This window comes from Pseudonaja textilis, chromosome 1 (assembly GCF_049901715.1).
Source record: "Pseudonaja textilis isolate UNSWEBS1 chromosome 1, rPseTex1.2, whole genome shotgun sequence".
In the NCBI taxonomy this organism is placed as follows: Eukaryota; Metazoa; Chordata; class Lepidosauria; order Squamata; family Elapidae; genus Pseudonaja; species Pseudonaja textilis.
In genome coordinates, this window is record NC_141990.1 from 134,443,405 (window position 1) to 134,460,019 (window position 16,615).

General features: G+C 37.4%; 1 long non-coding RNA gene across 2 annotated transcripts in view; it reads left to right on the forward strand.

Moving 5' to 3' along the window:
* The window catches only part of LOC148127825 (uncharacterized), a 64,638-nt gene that overhangs the window by 21,343 nt on the left and 26,680 nt on the right, over positions 1–16,615 (forward strand). The gene's annotated exons all lie outside the window — the stretch shown is intronic.

Genomic DNA, 16,615 nt, shown 5'->3' on the forward strand with positions numbered 1-16,615 from the left:
GGTTCCTATATCTATATTTTGTAGAAGTGTTCAGAGAGATAAGAAATAGTAGATTTCCTAAGAAAAGGAATAAAATGAAGGAGTAAATTAGCTTAGAGCCAATTTAAATGTGCAATTTGATGAGACTTTGATTTGAATCAGTGTGGTCTGAATTAATAAAGAAAATCCTTGAATTAGCTTGATCTGAAGAATCATTTGGATAACGTACATGTGTGGACTTTTAAAAAGTCCATTGAATCTTCAAATAGATTAGAGTAGAATCACTTCATAAAATGAAGTGATCCATTTCAGTGTATCACATTAATTTATCAATTTAATTGGGAAATTTGATTTCAAGTTTTGAAATGAAGCATTGTAAAGTCCTAAGGAATAAAGCATACAGCTACAGTAGCAGGATTTAAATATCAGAAGTATTGGTCTCTATACAAGCTATATATAATATTGGCAAGATAAAGTTGTTTTGATGACCTTAGAAGGACTCTTCAATGGTTTTGTTTCTTCTGTTGCATAGTAATTTCTCAAAATACAACATAGACTAAGAACTAAAGGTGTAACTGAAGTCTCCAGTGACTCTCAGGCTAGCCTTAACTTTGTAGCTGATTTTTTTTCCCACTGGGCCTCTGGATTAGACAACTGACATATACATACATACATACATACATACATACATACATACGTACATATGCAGGGGTGGGATTCTACCAGTTCACACCTATTCCATAGAACCGGTTGTCAACATTCTAAGCAGTTCGGAGAACCGGTTGTTGGAAGAAATTACTGGCCTAATCCTATAATGAAGGCAGGAAGGAAACATTCTGGTGTTGCTTACAGAAACTGCCTCTCCGTTAACCCTTATTACATTCTTGGCAGGACTAGACTTCCTGTCTCAGGAAATTCTCTGGAGCTTTTTTCCCCCTCCTTTGCTGGTACTTTGCTTGTGTGGAGTGACCCTTTAAAGTTACAATGGCACTGAAAAAAGTGACTTATGACCATTTTTCACACTTACGACTGTTGCAGCATCCCCACAGTCATGAGAGGCCAGGTGAGAAGACATGTGCCTTGATGTGAGTGATACTGAGTTGGCCACACCCACCCAGTCACATGACCACCAAGCCACACCCACCATCTAAGCCACACCCACAGAACCGGTTGTTAAACATTTGAATCCCACCCCTGTATATAATTAGTTACATAATACAAAATTGTATTATTGTTCGAAATCTTAAGCAATTTAAGAATTTGGGAGAAAATATAGCAAATATTTTATCATCACACACAAGTGTTCACAGACACACAGACAGACAGAAACACACACACACACATACACACCACACAGAGGCTTTGCCAAGCACATTTCTCTTTACCTCAGTGGAATGTATTCACCCAGAAATGCAATTGACTTCACAAAAGTTCATTGGAATCCTAGCAGATGGCATGGGACCTTTTCCTGATTACTCAGGAACAGAATCCATCTGTTAAAGTGAACTGCCTAACAAAGGAGCATGTATTTTTTATGGTCTGCCAATTCTTATACACCTTTCATCTTTATTTTTTTTAAGCCTCCACCAAATGGTTGCATAAGTGACATTTCCCAATGTACAAAAAAAAAAAAAAAATCAGAAGGGAGGAAAATAAAATTCATTCCATGAAAGAGCAAACTGGAAGCGAGATTTATTTTTGTCTTCTTCTTTTGAAACATTTTGCAGAAGGCCTGTAGGGGAAGGAGGGGAGGTGTTAAAAGTTTCACTGGGTTTCCAATGGGAATTCCTTTCTCTGATGTGATTACTCTACACTAATAGTTGTCTCTTACCCACTTCAAGTTAGTAGAGGGTGATTCCACTGGATTATGTACAATCCCCAGAAAAATATATTTGATTTTTAAAAAAATAAAACAAACAAACCAGCAAACAAGTTAGAGAAGACTGGCCACTATCAAAATTCTAAAAATGCATATTAAAAAAATTCTCTTGTTGGGCCAACTCTATAGTTATATGATAGCATGTTCATAATTTCTGCTCGTCCAGAATATTTCATCAAAACCCATCAAAAAAATACATGGGGGAATATTGAAGCCATGCAGTCTACCTGTTTTAATTGTCTGCTTCCACATTTCAGCCTATTCTTGCAATTAAATGCAAACATGATTCATCGCTAGCATCAATGAATGAAGGTGAATATACATGTCCCAGGATATTGTTGCAGGATCCAATCTGGTAGGTCACTGGGACCAGAGTTTTTGTCTTCCGAACTTTTGGACTTATGTTGCAGCCCATCTTCAGGGAATGTCTCTCTAGTATCAGTCTTTTGGTTGTCAGAACACTCTGCTGATGCATAGGATTTGCTTCCCCACTGCTTATCACACAGTAACAAGCAAAGCAATGGAATTAGCAAAGGGGCTGTCCTTATACACTTCTTATGGGCAAAATGAAAGATGAAGGCTTAATTTCTTGTCCCACCTGCCAGCAGGAAACCTTCTACCAATGTGGGTGGATCCTTAGAACAGGAGTTCAGCTGTTTGTCAAGGTGCATATTTTGCACATTGCAGATGCAGTTCCTCCATGCTTATGATTTGTCACCTCGGCTATTTCTGAATGTGCCTCTAGCCTGTTTGGGGAGGAATGCTAAACCCTTGTTTAAAAATAGCCTGGTTAAGAGATAAGAGGCACAGTGGAGGAGCACAGGACGAAGCAAGTAGTAATGATAATCAGCAATCTCTATCTTTGACTGGTGATATCAGCTGGCACTAAGTAACCAAGGAGCCCATTCTGACCTTGTGGTCAACAGCACCCAAGTTGGAATGAAGTAGATGTAATGTCACTGCTGCAATGCCAAAGTGATTAAAGAGTAAAACATAGCCACCTCCCAAAAAATCTCTTGGGAACTGGGGCAGTAGAAACCCTGCAATGTGGTGACAGAACTAGCCATACAGTGCTGGCATAAACCTGCTTTCCCCCAAGTTAAATCAACTTGCTGAATAACATAAGACCAGTATTCTTACAAGAGCTGAACTCTGTATTAAAGGAGTCCATGGAAACCTTAAGACACAAATAGTAAGGGCCAATATAAGTTGGATGCTCAACCTTGTTGAGGATCCAAACTTGGTCAAGGACCTTGGAATACTCATCTCAAATGATCTAAGTGCTAAAGCCCACTGTAACTACATAGCCAAAAAGGCATTAAGAGTTGTTAATCTCTTCTCTACGTAGCTTCTTCTCTGGTAATACCACACTACTAACTAGAACATACAAAACATTTGCTAGAGCTATACTTGAATACAGCTCATTAGTCTGGAACCCATATCATGTATCTGATATTAACACAATTGAAAAAATCCAGAAATATTTCACAAGAAGAGTTCTCCACTCCTCTACTCATTACAGAATACCTTATACCACCAGACTTGAAACTCTAGACCTAGAAAACCTAGAACTACGCCGCCTCCAATCCGATCTAAATATAGTATATAAAATCATACATTGCAATGTCCTATCTGCAAATGAATACTTCAGCTTCAATCATAACAATACAAGAGCACATAATAGATACAAATTCAAGGTAAACCACACCAAACCTTACTGCAGAAAATACGACTTCAGCAACAGAGTGGTCAATGTTTGGAATACTCTACCTGACTCTGTGGTTTCTTCCCCAAACCCCAAAAACTTTAACCTTAGACTGTCTACTATTGACCTCACCCCCTTCCTAAGAGGCCTGTAGGGGGCGTGCATAAGTGCACCAATTGTGCCTACCGTCCCTGTCCTATTGTTTTTTGTTTTTCTTATAAGTATCCATCTCATGTATTCAAAACTATATTTATTCTTATACCTGTATCTTGTAAGCAATTGACAAATCAAATAAATACTAAAATACTCTCCAGTAGTCCAAGTTTAAGTAGCCACGAAAGGCTAGGATGAAAGGATGATGTGCCACCTGATCTAATGTAGCCAATAGAAGCTAGACTGATCCCAACTCCTAACTTAGGAACAATCAAATGACAAGTGAAGTTGCCATACATCATATCCACAATTGGGAGAAGAGGGCAGCCTACCATACAGGTAAATAACTAAAGAATTAAAAGTAAATATTTTTTTTTTTTAGTTATTTACTAAAAGTAAAAATAAATAAAAATGTGGGGTAGACAGCATCACGACCAGCTGGATTTGTAACTGGCTTTCAAATTTTGCAATTTCCACTGATCTTTGATGTTGTTTGGCTTACGGTCATTCTGCTAGCAAACCAATAAACATAAATAAAATTTTCTTGGGTTTGTCAGTGATTAACTTGGAGGGAAATTTGGTGACTGATGTGATTAGGAACCAACGAAAAAGCAACAGGGGATGGCTAATTTCATGGTGGGATAGTTTTCTGCCAACTGAAGGATAGGTGGATAAAGCGTTAACTCAGCAACGGGAAAAGAATCACTGGATGTAGAGCTCATGTAATTTGTCCTGTCTCATTGGATGATTACAGATACTATTATTATGAGGGATTAATATTCTAATTTTTTTAGCTACTTTCTCCACATTTTGCAATTTGTAAAGTTTCCTTTAACCTTTTTCCTGAGCTAAAAACAATCTAAATACAGACAGTTACAGCTTTTTCTTTCTTTATGTTTCTACTTTTGCCAATGCTTTTTTTGTTTGGTTTGTTTTTATGTCTTTGACTTAGTGTTGAGTACTGGCAACTCCCTGGATTTGCCCCTGCAGGCTTCTTGGCAAGATTTCAGAAGTGTTTTGTCATTGCTTTCTTCATAGAGCTAAGGGACAGTGACTGGCCCAAAGTCACACAACTGGCTTTGTGCCTAAGGTGGGATTAGAACTCATGGTCTCCTGGTTTCTAGCCGTATGTCTTACGGCTGGTTGGGGAATTCTGGAAGTCCATCCGTCTTAAACTTGCCCAGACTGAGAAATACAGCACACCAACTTGGCTTTCCAAACTTACGTTGTTCGTTCTTGGGTGCTACGATCAGATTTGTCACTATACCTCACTTTTGGTTGCATGATAAATGTATCTTTTCCTACTCCATAATACATTTTTCTGGGTTATCCTAAAGTAAGTTTGCAAGTCTCAGCCTGGAGATTATGTCATTTTAAAAAAAGCTTCAAGGTAGGGCAAGTTTGAGATAACTATTCAGCACGCACATTTTGCAATTTCATACAAAAACCTTCTTCATAGTAATTAGTTTCTTCAGCTCTATCAATATGAATTAATTTCTTCTGTATTTGCACAGGCTGGTTTATCTTGCTTTGTTTCCCGGAGAGCTGTGGTAATCAATGTTTAATTACTGAAATATGATGAGGAGACTATGAGGTAGAAAATGTTAAAAATACTTTGGCTATACTTTGTGTAGGATCTTGTGTAGAGAAGGAATGGGAGAGAAATGCACCTATATTTTGCCCCGTGTTTTTTTATAACAAAAAAACAAAAACCACCCAGAGAGGAAAGCAACTTTTTATTTCCTCAGCTGTTTCTCAATGCACATTATAGTTCCTTGAAGTTGTTCTTCAAGTTCTTTACATAATATAATATATAATTTAGGTGTAAATTAGGTGTTAAGAGTGTTACAAGATAAAATGTATTCATCTCTGAGAGCAATATTTTAAAAGGCCTGTTAAATGCAATAGATATATATTATTAAAGATCGTTCAATCGTATAAGAAGTTTTCATGAGTCTGATCGCCAGTCACTTTAGAAGGAAATTATATAAAGCCCTGAAAATATATAGTTATGTTTGAAATGAAATGAACAATTGTCTAATGTATTGCTGATATTTAGAATAAAATTCTTATTTAAAATGAAAACTGTTCCATCCTCTTGAAAAGAATATTATAGCATAAAAAAAATATAACTATCATCTTTGATCTTGCTAGAGACAAGTGGAAACTACTTTAAGGTGTTCTTAGGTGCCAGGGCACAAGAGGTTTGCCAAGCAATTTTCCCTAAGATTTATTTGCTGGATAAGTTGGATCATTTGTTTAATTTGAAGTAAGCAAAGCCATATGAAGTAGGAATCATGGGAGCTGCAATCTAATACATTTGACAGATAACAAGTTGGGAAACACTACATATAAAAGTAACATAGCAGATTTTTTTTCCCTCCCATACATTCTAATATGTGGATAAAACCTGAGGGCTACACAAGTAGGAAAGTTTTTTCATATTTACTCTTCAAAACTTAGCACTCACTATTCACCTATGTTTACCCAAATTTATTCAAAGATAAAACTAAGATCATGGCAGCTATCCCTCTCAATTCCTGGCAAATAGAGGGGGAGAAATGGAGGTAGTGACAGATTTTATTTCCCTAGGCTCCAAGATCACCACAGATGGGGACTACAGCCAAGAAATTAAAAGACGCTTGCTCCTGGGGAGGAAAGATATGGCAAATCTAGACAGCATATTAAAAAGCAGAGACATCACCCTGCCAACAAAAGTACATATAGTCAAGGCTATGGTTTTCCCAGTTGCAATGTGTGGATGTGAAAGTTGGACCATAAGGAAGGCTGAACGCTAAAGAATTTAGGCCTTTAAACTATGGTGCTGGAGAAGAGTCCTGCAAGTCCCTTGGACTGCAAGGCTATCCAATCAGTCAGTACTAGAGGAGATCAACCCTGACTGCTCTTTAGAAGGCCAGACCCTGAAGATGAAACTCAAATACTTTGGCCACCTAATGAGAAGGAAGGACTCACTGGGGAAGAGCCTAATGCTGGGAACAATTGAGGGCAAAAGAAGAAAGGAACAGCAGAGAATGAGGTGGCTGGATGGAGTCACTGAAGCAGTAGGCATGAGCTTAAATGGACTCTGGGGGATGGTGGAGGACAGGAAGGCCTGAAGGAACACTGTAATGTTGTCCATGGGGTCATGATGGGTCAGACACAACTTAATGATTAACAACAATAACAAAATATAACAATATTTTCCCATGTCGTAAGCTGTTTTGCTATTATCCTTGTCATCTTCTCATTTTTCTCATCCCTCATCTTTCCTACTACCTCCTCTTATTGGTATATTATGATTTATCAATTGTTGTTTATATGTTATGATTTATGATCTATGACTTATCACTTTGTTGTTTGTATGTACACTGAGAGCTTATGCATCGGAGACAAATTCCTTGTGTATCCAATCATACTTGGTCAATAAATTCTATCCAAAATTCTATTCAATTCACTTGCTGTTTAAAGATCTTCCTCCCACTTGCTCTCCTAGTATGTGCTTTAAAAATATCCCCCAAATACAAGTTTCCATGACTTCATATATCTGTCTACTCGTGGATTACCAGATAGCACCTCTGGTTTTGGGGGCCTTTAATTTATTATATTTGATGAAAAAGCTATGTTCTTTTTTGATAGATTAAAAATAGTTTTTTAATAGTTTAAAATAGTTTAAAATAGTTTTCTTAATTATCTTGTAATCTACCAGTTTTCAAAGATATAATGCTACAAAATGTAATATATAACACAAATCCACTTACATTTGCACTGTCCTCTTATGTCTACTAAACTCTTTGTTGCCCAGAGTGCATTTATCTGTATTTCCATTTTTTGGTTTTGAGCCAAGAACTCTGCTCACATCTATAGCAGAAAACAGAATGTAAAATAATAAACACAGAAATATAGGCAAATATCAGATTTGTAAGCATCAGCAACAGAACAATTTGGTTGTAATTTTCTTTTTTCCATGATGATAGTTAAGTACTTTTTAGACTGTATTGTAGGGAACTTCTTTCAAGAAGCTATTGTGAATAACTTTATTTCAGACTACGGCAGGTCAGAATGACATTTGATATTTGTTTTGAATGTTCTGTTAAATTCCTCATGAAATTCTGCAGCAAGCCCCCTGTCCTGATTATACCATTTTAAAAACAAACAAACAAACATTTAAATATTTTATTTCATGTTTCAGGATAATCTACTTTAAACAAGACAGTTATTGGAAAAATAGGCAAATATCGATTTTTTAAAAAGTTATACATACTGCAATAGTCTAGCTGGAATGGTAAACAGATGTCATTGTTATAAACGAGCTAAATATTATCACTTGCAAAGATGAAGGCTCATATTAAAAGCAAAGCAGAAAAACTAAAAATAAAATTAAAGTCCTTGTTTGCCTCATTCAGAGGAAATGGGTAGTTAATTGGAGGTCAGCCTTCTATTATAACTGTCTTAGTAAAAAGGAAGATAAAATCAAATCAAGCTGTTGGTTATTTAAGAATGGAAGTAATGAGAACTGTTAGAATAGAATAGAATAGAATAGAATAGAATAGAATAGAATAGAATAGAATAGAATAGAATAGAATAGAATTCTTTATTGTCCAAGTGTGATTGGACACACAAGGAATTTGTCTTGGTGTAAATACTCTCAGTATAGATAAAGAAAAGATACATTCGTTAAGAATCAAGAATCATAACGTACAACACTTAATGATAGTGCAGACTTTGTAATAGTTGAACAATATTTGTTTAGCAGAGTGATGGCTTTTAGGAAAAAATTGTTCTTGTGTCTAGTTGTTCTGGTGTGCAGTGCTCTATAGCGTCGTTTTGAGGGAAGGAGTTGAAATAGTTCATGTCCGTGATGTGAGGGGTTCTGTAAATATTTTCACAGCCATCTTTTGACTCATGCAATATACAGGTCCTCAACTGAAGGCAGGTGGGTAGTAACTGTTTTTTCTGCAGTCCTAATTATCCTCTGAAGTCTGTGTCGGTCCTGTTGGGTTGCAGAACCAAACCAGACAGTTATAGAGGTGCAGATGATAGACTCAATAATTCCTCTGTAGAACTGGATCAGCGTATCCTTGGGCAGTTTGATCTTTCTGAGTTGGTGCAGAAAGAACATTCTTTGTTGTACTCTTTTGATGATGTTTTTGATGTTAGGTGTCCATTTTAGATCATGTGATATAGTAGAACCTAGAAGGTTGAAGGTCTCTACTGTTGATACTGTGTTGTCTCATATTGTAAGAGGTGGTAGTATAGGAGGGTTTCTTCTAAAGTCTACCACCATTTCTACGTTTTTGAGTGTGTTCAGTTCCAGATTGTTCCGGTTACATCACGAGGCAACTTGTATAACCTCCTGTCTGTATGCAGATTCAACATTGTCTCGAATGAGACCAGTCACTGTTGTGTCAAAAGCAAACTTCAGTATTTTAACAGATGGATCGTTTGAGATGCAATCATTGGTATGTAGGTAGAAGAGAAGTGGAGATAGCACACAGCCTTGGGGGGGCCCTGTGCTGATTGTACAGGTATTGGATGTGATTCCGCCTAGCTTCACCTGCTGCTTCCTGTCTGTTAGGAAGCTTATGATCCACTTACAAGTGTGTTCAGGTACCACTAGTTGGTTTAATTTACTTAGAAGAGTGTCTGGAATGATGGTATTGAATGCTGAACTGAAGTCTACAAAGAGGACCCTTGCGTAGGTATTTGGTGATTCAAAGTGTTGTAGGATGTAATGCAGAGCCATGTTAACAGAACTGTTGCATGAGACATTTAAAACTGCTGAAGAGGATGATTAAAGAACACAACATTCCTGTAAAAAAATAATAACCTACTAACATTTCTAAGCACTGATTTTGTTTCTAGGTCTTAAGAACACTGAAATAATAAACATTGAAATAGGCTAGGTTTTCAGATGTGAAGCTGACTATACTTCTTGGGAAGATATTTCTTATATCAGTATGAATATAGATCCATATTGAAGTACTGTAGTTAACATTTCTCAGTCACAATCATGCACCAAATGGGACTGCAAGGTTGGCTTACTCTTTCTGCCCCTGCTAGCCTCATTTTGGTGTCCTTGTGGATGGAACACAATTACAGATATAGATCTTCCCTGGTTGTTTCAAAGTCTGGAATCCTGAAAAGATTAAATTGGGTAAGTAGCTTGAAAAGTTATACAATATGTTCTGTATTACTTGTAAATGCAAAGAAGCAAATGCCATGAGAGGTTACCATCTGAATTTTGAAAAAATAAAAATAAAATAAATGTATCATATATAGGTGAAACTCAAAAAATTAGAATATCGTGCAAAAATTCATTTATTTCAGTAATGCAACTTAAAAGGTGAAACTAATATAGCAAAGCAAGATAGTTCAAGCTGTGATTTGTCATAATTGTGATGATTACGGCTTACACCTCATGAAAACCCCAAATCCACAATCTCAGAAAAGTAGAATATTTCATGCAATCAATAAAACAAGGATTGCACATAGAACAATATCAGACCTTTGAAAAGTATAAGCATGCATATGTACTCAGTACTTGGTTTGGGCCCCTTTTGCAGCAATTACTGCCTCAATGCGGCGTGGCATGGAAGCTATCAGCCTGTGGCACTGCTGAGGTGTTATGGAAGACCAGGATGCTTCAATAGCAGCCTTCAGCTCTTCTGCATTGTTCGGTCTCATGTCTCTCATCTTTCTCTTGGCAATGCCCCATAGATTCTCTATGGGGTTCAGGTCAGGTGAGTTTGCTGGCGAATCAAGCACAGTAATCCCAGGGTCATTGAACCAGGTTTTGGGGCTTTTGGCAGTGTGGGCAGGTGCAAGTCCTGCTGGAAAATGAAGTCAGCATCCCCATAAAGCTTGTCTGTGGAAGAAAACATGAAGTGCTCCAAAACCTCCTGATAGATGGCTTCATTGACCCTGGACTTAATGAAGCACAGTGGACCAACACCAGCAGATGACATGGCTCCCCAAATCAACACAGACTGTGGAAACTTCACATGACTTCAAACATCTTGCAGTGTGTGTCTCTCCATTCTTTCTCCAGACTCTGGGTCCTTGGTTTCCAAATGAGATGCAAAAGTTGCTCTCATCAGAAAAGAGGACTTTGGACCACTAAGCAAAAGACCAGTTCTGTTTTTCTTTAGCCCAGGTAAGACGCTTCTGACGTTGTTTGTTGTTCAGGAGCAGCTTGACAAGAGGAATACGACATTTGAAGCCCATGTCCAAGATCCGTCTGTGTGTGGTGGCTCTTGATGCACTGACTCCAGTCTACTCCTTGTGAAAGTCCCCAACACTTTTGAATGGCCTTTTCCTGACAATCATCTCCAGGCTGCTGTCATCCCTGCTGCTTGTGCACCTTTTTCTTCCACACTTTTCCCTTCCACATAACTTTCTATTAATGTGCTTTGATACAGCACTTTGGGAACATCCAATTTCTTTTGCAATTACTTTTTGAGGCTTTCCCTCCTTATGGAGGGTGTCAATGATGGTTTTCTGCACAACTGTCAGGTCAGCAGCCTTTCCCATGATTGTGATTTCTACTGAACCAGACTGAGAGACCATTTAAAGGTCCAGGAACCCTTTGCAGGTATTATGGCTTAATTAGCTGATTAGAGTGGGACACTTTGAGCCTAGAACATTGAACCTTTTCACAATATTATAATTTTCTGAGATTGTGGATTTGGGGTTTTCATGAGTTGTAAGCCATAATCATCTCAATTATGACAAATCACAGCTTGAACTATCTTGCTTTGTATGTAATGAGTCTATCTCATATATTAGGTTCACCTTTTAAATTGCATTCCTGAAATAAATGAACTTTTGCACAATATTCTAATCTTTTGAGTTTCACCTGTACAATAGAAAAGAATAATAGGCAATTGTTAACTATTTTACTATTTATTTCAAAATCCACTGTTTCTCATTAAAATGTTTATTATTTGCACACTGCTGTCTATATATATTCTATAATATATAATATATTATATATACGTACTAGTATGTATATGTGTGTGTAAATATATCACACACACATACTCCCTCTCTCTGTATATGTATGTGTGTGTGTGTATATACATATATATATTTGGATCTTTGGTTGTTCGGGTTTTCTCCCGCGTAAGATTCGAAGTATCTAGGCAACGTTTCGATGAAGTCTCATTCATCATCTTCAGGCTTCTGTCTCCGGCTCTGTGCTTCTCAGAGTGATGTGAGATTGCAGCTGCTTCTTTCTTTTAACTGCTAGTGGGGGTGGGACTTGATTGGCTGGGGGCTTGGCTGTGTTCTGATTGGGTGGGGGTGTGTTCTCATTGGTAGGGGGTTTGGCTGTGTTCTGATTGGTTGGGGGGTTAGCCGTGTTCTGATTGGTTGGAGGCGTGTTCTGTTCAGGTGGGGGCTTGGTTGTGCTCAGGTTAGTCTTAGTATATATATATTTATACACATACACACACACACACACACAAACATATACATATCCTATGATCTCTATTGTTAATTAATGCATTTGATGTAAATGTATTGTCATCAAAATAAATACAAATCATGATATCTGGAAATAATAAAGACAATTTTACTAAATACAAGGAATGAGTTTCTTCATATATCTTCATATTCTACAAAACCTATAATGGCATTCTTATTTTCCTACATAATCCAGTAAATATTTGCATTTTATAAAGGCAAAGAAACCATCATCTTCATTCCCCATGATTGCTTTAATTGGCATAAAATCTGCATTCTGAATCAGAGTTTGTAACATACAGCATGTTTTGGAAAATAGCACAACAGCTATGTGGATAGATAGACAGACAGATAAACAGACATCAGATTAAAAAATACTCTCAATTACTTTTCCATATGCTGGAGACACATTATCATCATGCTAAATAAAAGTCTATTTCCTTGATTGTGACTTAGTATGTTCTGTAAGCCGCTAAGCTCTAGGAAAGAGGCAATGGCAAACCATTTCCGAAAAACCTTGCCAACAAAACTCCAGGGAATTGTCCAGGTAATTCTTGGACATGATTGAACAGGGGAAAGAAATATGGCATAATTTCTCTGGAATGAAGTTTGTGTGATTAAAAAGGTACCATTGACTCAATTCGAAAGGTTTCGGTTATTGTGATCAGTGGACTGCATGTCTGTCTACATGTCACCTTTTTTCAACATAGTCTTCTTTTAGAATCTTCCTTAATAGTTTACAGATTAAGGCTGCCCAAAGATTTGATGGACTGATTTAATTTGATAGTGATTTGAGTGAACCATCCCATTACAGCAGATCTCAGAATATGGTAAAATCCCTTTAAAAAACTTACTTCCTTGCAAGTTCATTGAAAATTGCATTATTTCTGTGCCACAAATGTTCTTGTTGAAGCAAACTCAAGGTACTTTACTTGCATAAACCTACTACACATCTCACTATATTATTTATAAGATAGTTCTTCCTGTCTGCATTTAGACCTTCTTAGCATTTCTTAAAAAAAAAACCCTCTCAGGTTCCTGGCTAAAGTGGTATGATCTGGGTTACATTTTAAATACTTATAAAAGACCAACTTTCACACAGCAGCTTTCGGTCATGCCTCTCACCCAATGTGTTCTAACCTTTGTTCTTTGAATCTGTTGGAGCCCATTGAATATTTCCTTTGTCCAGAGTCAAGTTAAAAAAACAAATCTTGCTGGCTGAAAATAACACACACAACTGTTTCTAATAGTGATGCCCCTGCACTCATCCCTCTTCTGACCTTGGGGAGCAGTTTAATATAGTCATAACACAAGAACGTGAAACAGGTGTGGCAAAAGCTATCTGATTTGAAAATGGAGTTGGCGTTCTGTATTAAGATGTAACCCTAGAGGATAAATAACAGCTATAAAATTTCTAGACAGCCTGGATATAGACTGCTTGTTTATATTTGGCAGATATTTGGAGACATAGAGAAGATAGAAATTGAACCTTTCATTGGAACACCAAGTTGGTCAAAGCCTTGCAAACTTTCAAATGCTATCAAATCATAATGCGGTCCAGATGCTCAAATAATCTATTTTTATATATTAAAAACTAATATTTATGATTGTACTTTATCAACAGTCATGTGGATATCTGACAAAATTTCCATTTCTTGTTGGGCCTCCTTTTACACCTGTTATTTTACCAACTGCTGGAACTTATGCAAATATCTCAAGCAGTGAGAAAGAGACTCTGACCATCAATGAACACCAGAATATTAGACCTCTGCTAGAAAATACCAAAGGCCTCTCTGGTGTGGAGCAATAGTGACCGGCTCCCATGGTTCCCATGTTTCTCAGCAACTGATGTCCCAAGACTTGATGGCTAGAGATCCTCCACTGTATTAGTAGTTGGGTCACTCTCCCTATCTCTCTATGACGTGGATGACGTGTTCATTTTTACTTAAAAGGGCATGCCTGTTCAGCTGGCTATGCAGAATAAAAATTAAATAAAACAAAGTCAAAAGCTTAGTTCAGGCAATGCTAGAGGATGAAGATTGTGCACATAGAGAATGTTGTATTGAAGGATTACGAAAGGATACATCATTGTGCCATAGGTGTAAAACCTATAGAAATGTACCAAGAACTAGCAGGAGTCCTGTCAGTTACTCAGCGAAGTTGGGATTTAGAGTTGATCCTGATGATGTCATTGTTTGACAGTGAAAGGACCTGAAGAAAGCCAACTCTGCCTGATGGAACTAGCCTGGCTGACCCTAGGAGATAGACAGCCCTCAAGTAACCAGGGCCTGTGCCATATTGCCCATGCTGAGGTGTTCTAGGCCAGGACTCTCCAACTTTGGCAACTTTAAGATTGTGGACTTCAATTCACAGAATTCTGGGAATTGAAGTCCACAGGTCTTAAAGTTGCCAAGGTTGGAGACCCCTGTTCTATTCAAAATGGGATTGTGCTCCATTATTAGAATGTTCTGATATCCCTCCATTGTTCTTGTTACTTTTGTCATTTCTGCTGCCTCCTCCTCATTAACTCTTTCCTGTGACCCTGAAAGGAGCTGATTTTGCTGTAATTCAAATGGTTACATTAACGGACTTAGTTTTTCCAGATGGATACTAATGATATGAAAAACTTCTCCCTTCAAAAAAGTATGGTCTACTCCTAGCATCTCCATTTAATTAGGTGTCAAATAATACTATTAATGCAAAAAATGAAGCACTACATTACAAAATACTTTGCCTGAAAACCTAAAATTACATTGCCAACAGAAACAGAGAAAGCTCAATTTAGTATTGACTAAAAAGATTAGCATGCACTTCTTCAAAGCAGCTTTGTGCCTTATTCTGGTATCCAAATCTAAATAGGTGATCTAACCAGAGGCTTCAAAGAAGCATCCAGTAGGATTCAGAAATGCTCATGGGTTTTGGTATAAGTAGTTTTCCTGTTGTGTCGTTTTATTCCTTCCACCCTTGCTATAGTTGTGAGCTATTTTTTACAAAGGTGCATTTAGAAGCTCTATGAATTTGCCAACACTGGTGAAAGAGGAAGTAAAATAAGACTGAACACTGACTGTTTCCTTCTCTGTGCATGGAAATATTCTGGTTTAAATAAGAGCTTAATATGCTAGGGAAAATATTTCACTTAAAAATCATACTGCAATCAAAAAGAGTCTCTTGGTAATTTATCTTTAAGCCTGTTCTAAGCAAAACTCTGAAAACATCTAAGCTTTTATAACAGTGCAGATACTGTATGCTTCACTATAGTGAGGTGTCAAAAACTATAATGGGGTAAGATCATTTGGTTCATATAAAACAACATTTGGACATCAGTTGTCACTTCCATATTGAATAATATATGTTCTGGACTGGAGTACTGCTGTGAAGGTCATGCTACATTTCACAGAGAACATGTTTACACTACAATGTGGTTATGCAACAACAGCAATTAGGAAAGCTTACACTACGGTTTGTATAGTGGTTGAGATGTTGGCCTAGAAACCATGAAATCTAGGCCTCCATTAGGCACAGAAGCCCCTTGGTGACTTTGAGCCAATCATTCTCTCTTTCAGTCCAACCCATTTTTTTAACAACATCATTGACAATGACAAAATCCCCTTCAGTCAATTGCAAAAGGTAGCTTACATCATGTGACAGTATCTTTAATATTATTAAACAATAACAACTGCCTACCCCGGGTCTTTGGAAGGACCCAATAGATGGATAAAATCTATTGTTGTGGGGAAAATGGAAGGTGGCAGTTGAGTTGACCAACATGGATGAATATGGAAATGTATATAAAAGACAGGATGAAAGTCTAGTACCAATAAAACCTAGCTAGCTGTTGCAAGAAGATTGCCCATCTGACTATAAACAGTGAAATGATAACAGTGGGATTGTTAAAATGCAATATTACAGCTAATTCTGCCTACAACCTGGAGTTCAATCCTGACGGGGCTCAAAGGTGACTCAGCCTTCCATCCTTCCAAGCTCAGTAAAATGAGGACCCAGATTTTTGGGAGCAATATGCTGACATTGTAAACTGCCCAGAGAGTGATGCCACTATGGGGCGGTATATAAGTCTAAGAGCTATAGTGCTAGTGCTGTAAATAATAAACTAGCAACAATGGTGCATTGGAAGATCTGCAAAAAAACATTAGCCTGCCAGCAAGAACTGGTGGAATCACAGAATAGACAAAGTAATAGAAAATGAAGATGCTAAAATGCTCTAGGACTTTGGAATTCAAACTATCTATTTTCCAGACAACACCCCAGACTTAACAATTGTCAATAAGAAACACAGAGATGGCATTCAAGGAATTGAATGGAGATTTCCTTACAGAGAAATTGGATACTAATGTATACAGACACCAAACAGAGCAACTGGTGTAGCGTTTTAAAATAAGGGCAGGACAAGTGATGGGAGAAAGATAGGAGCGTCCTTA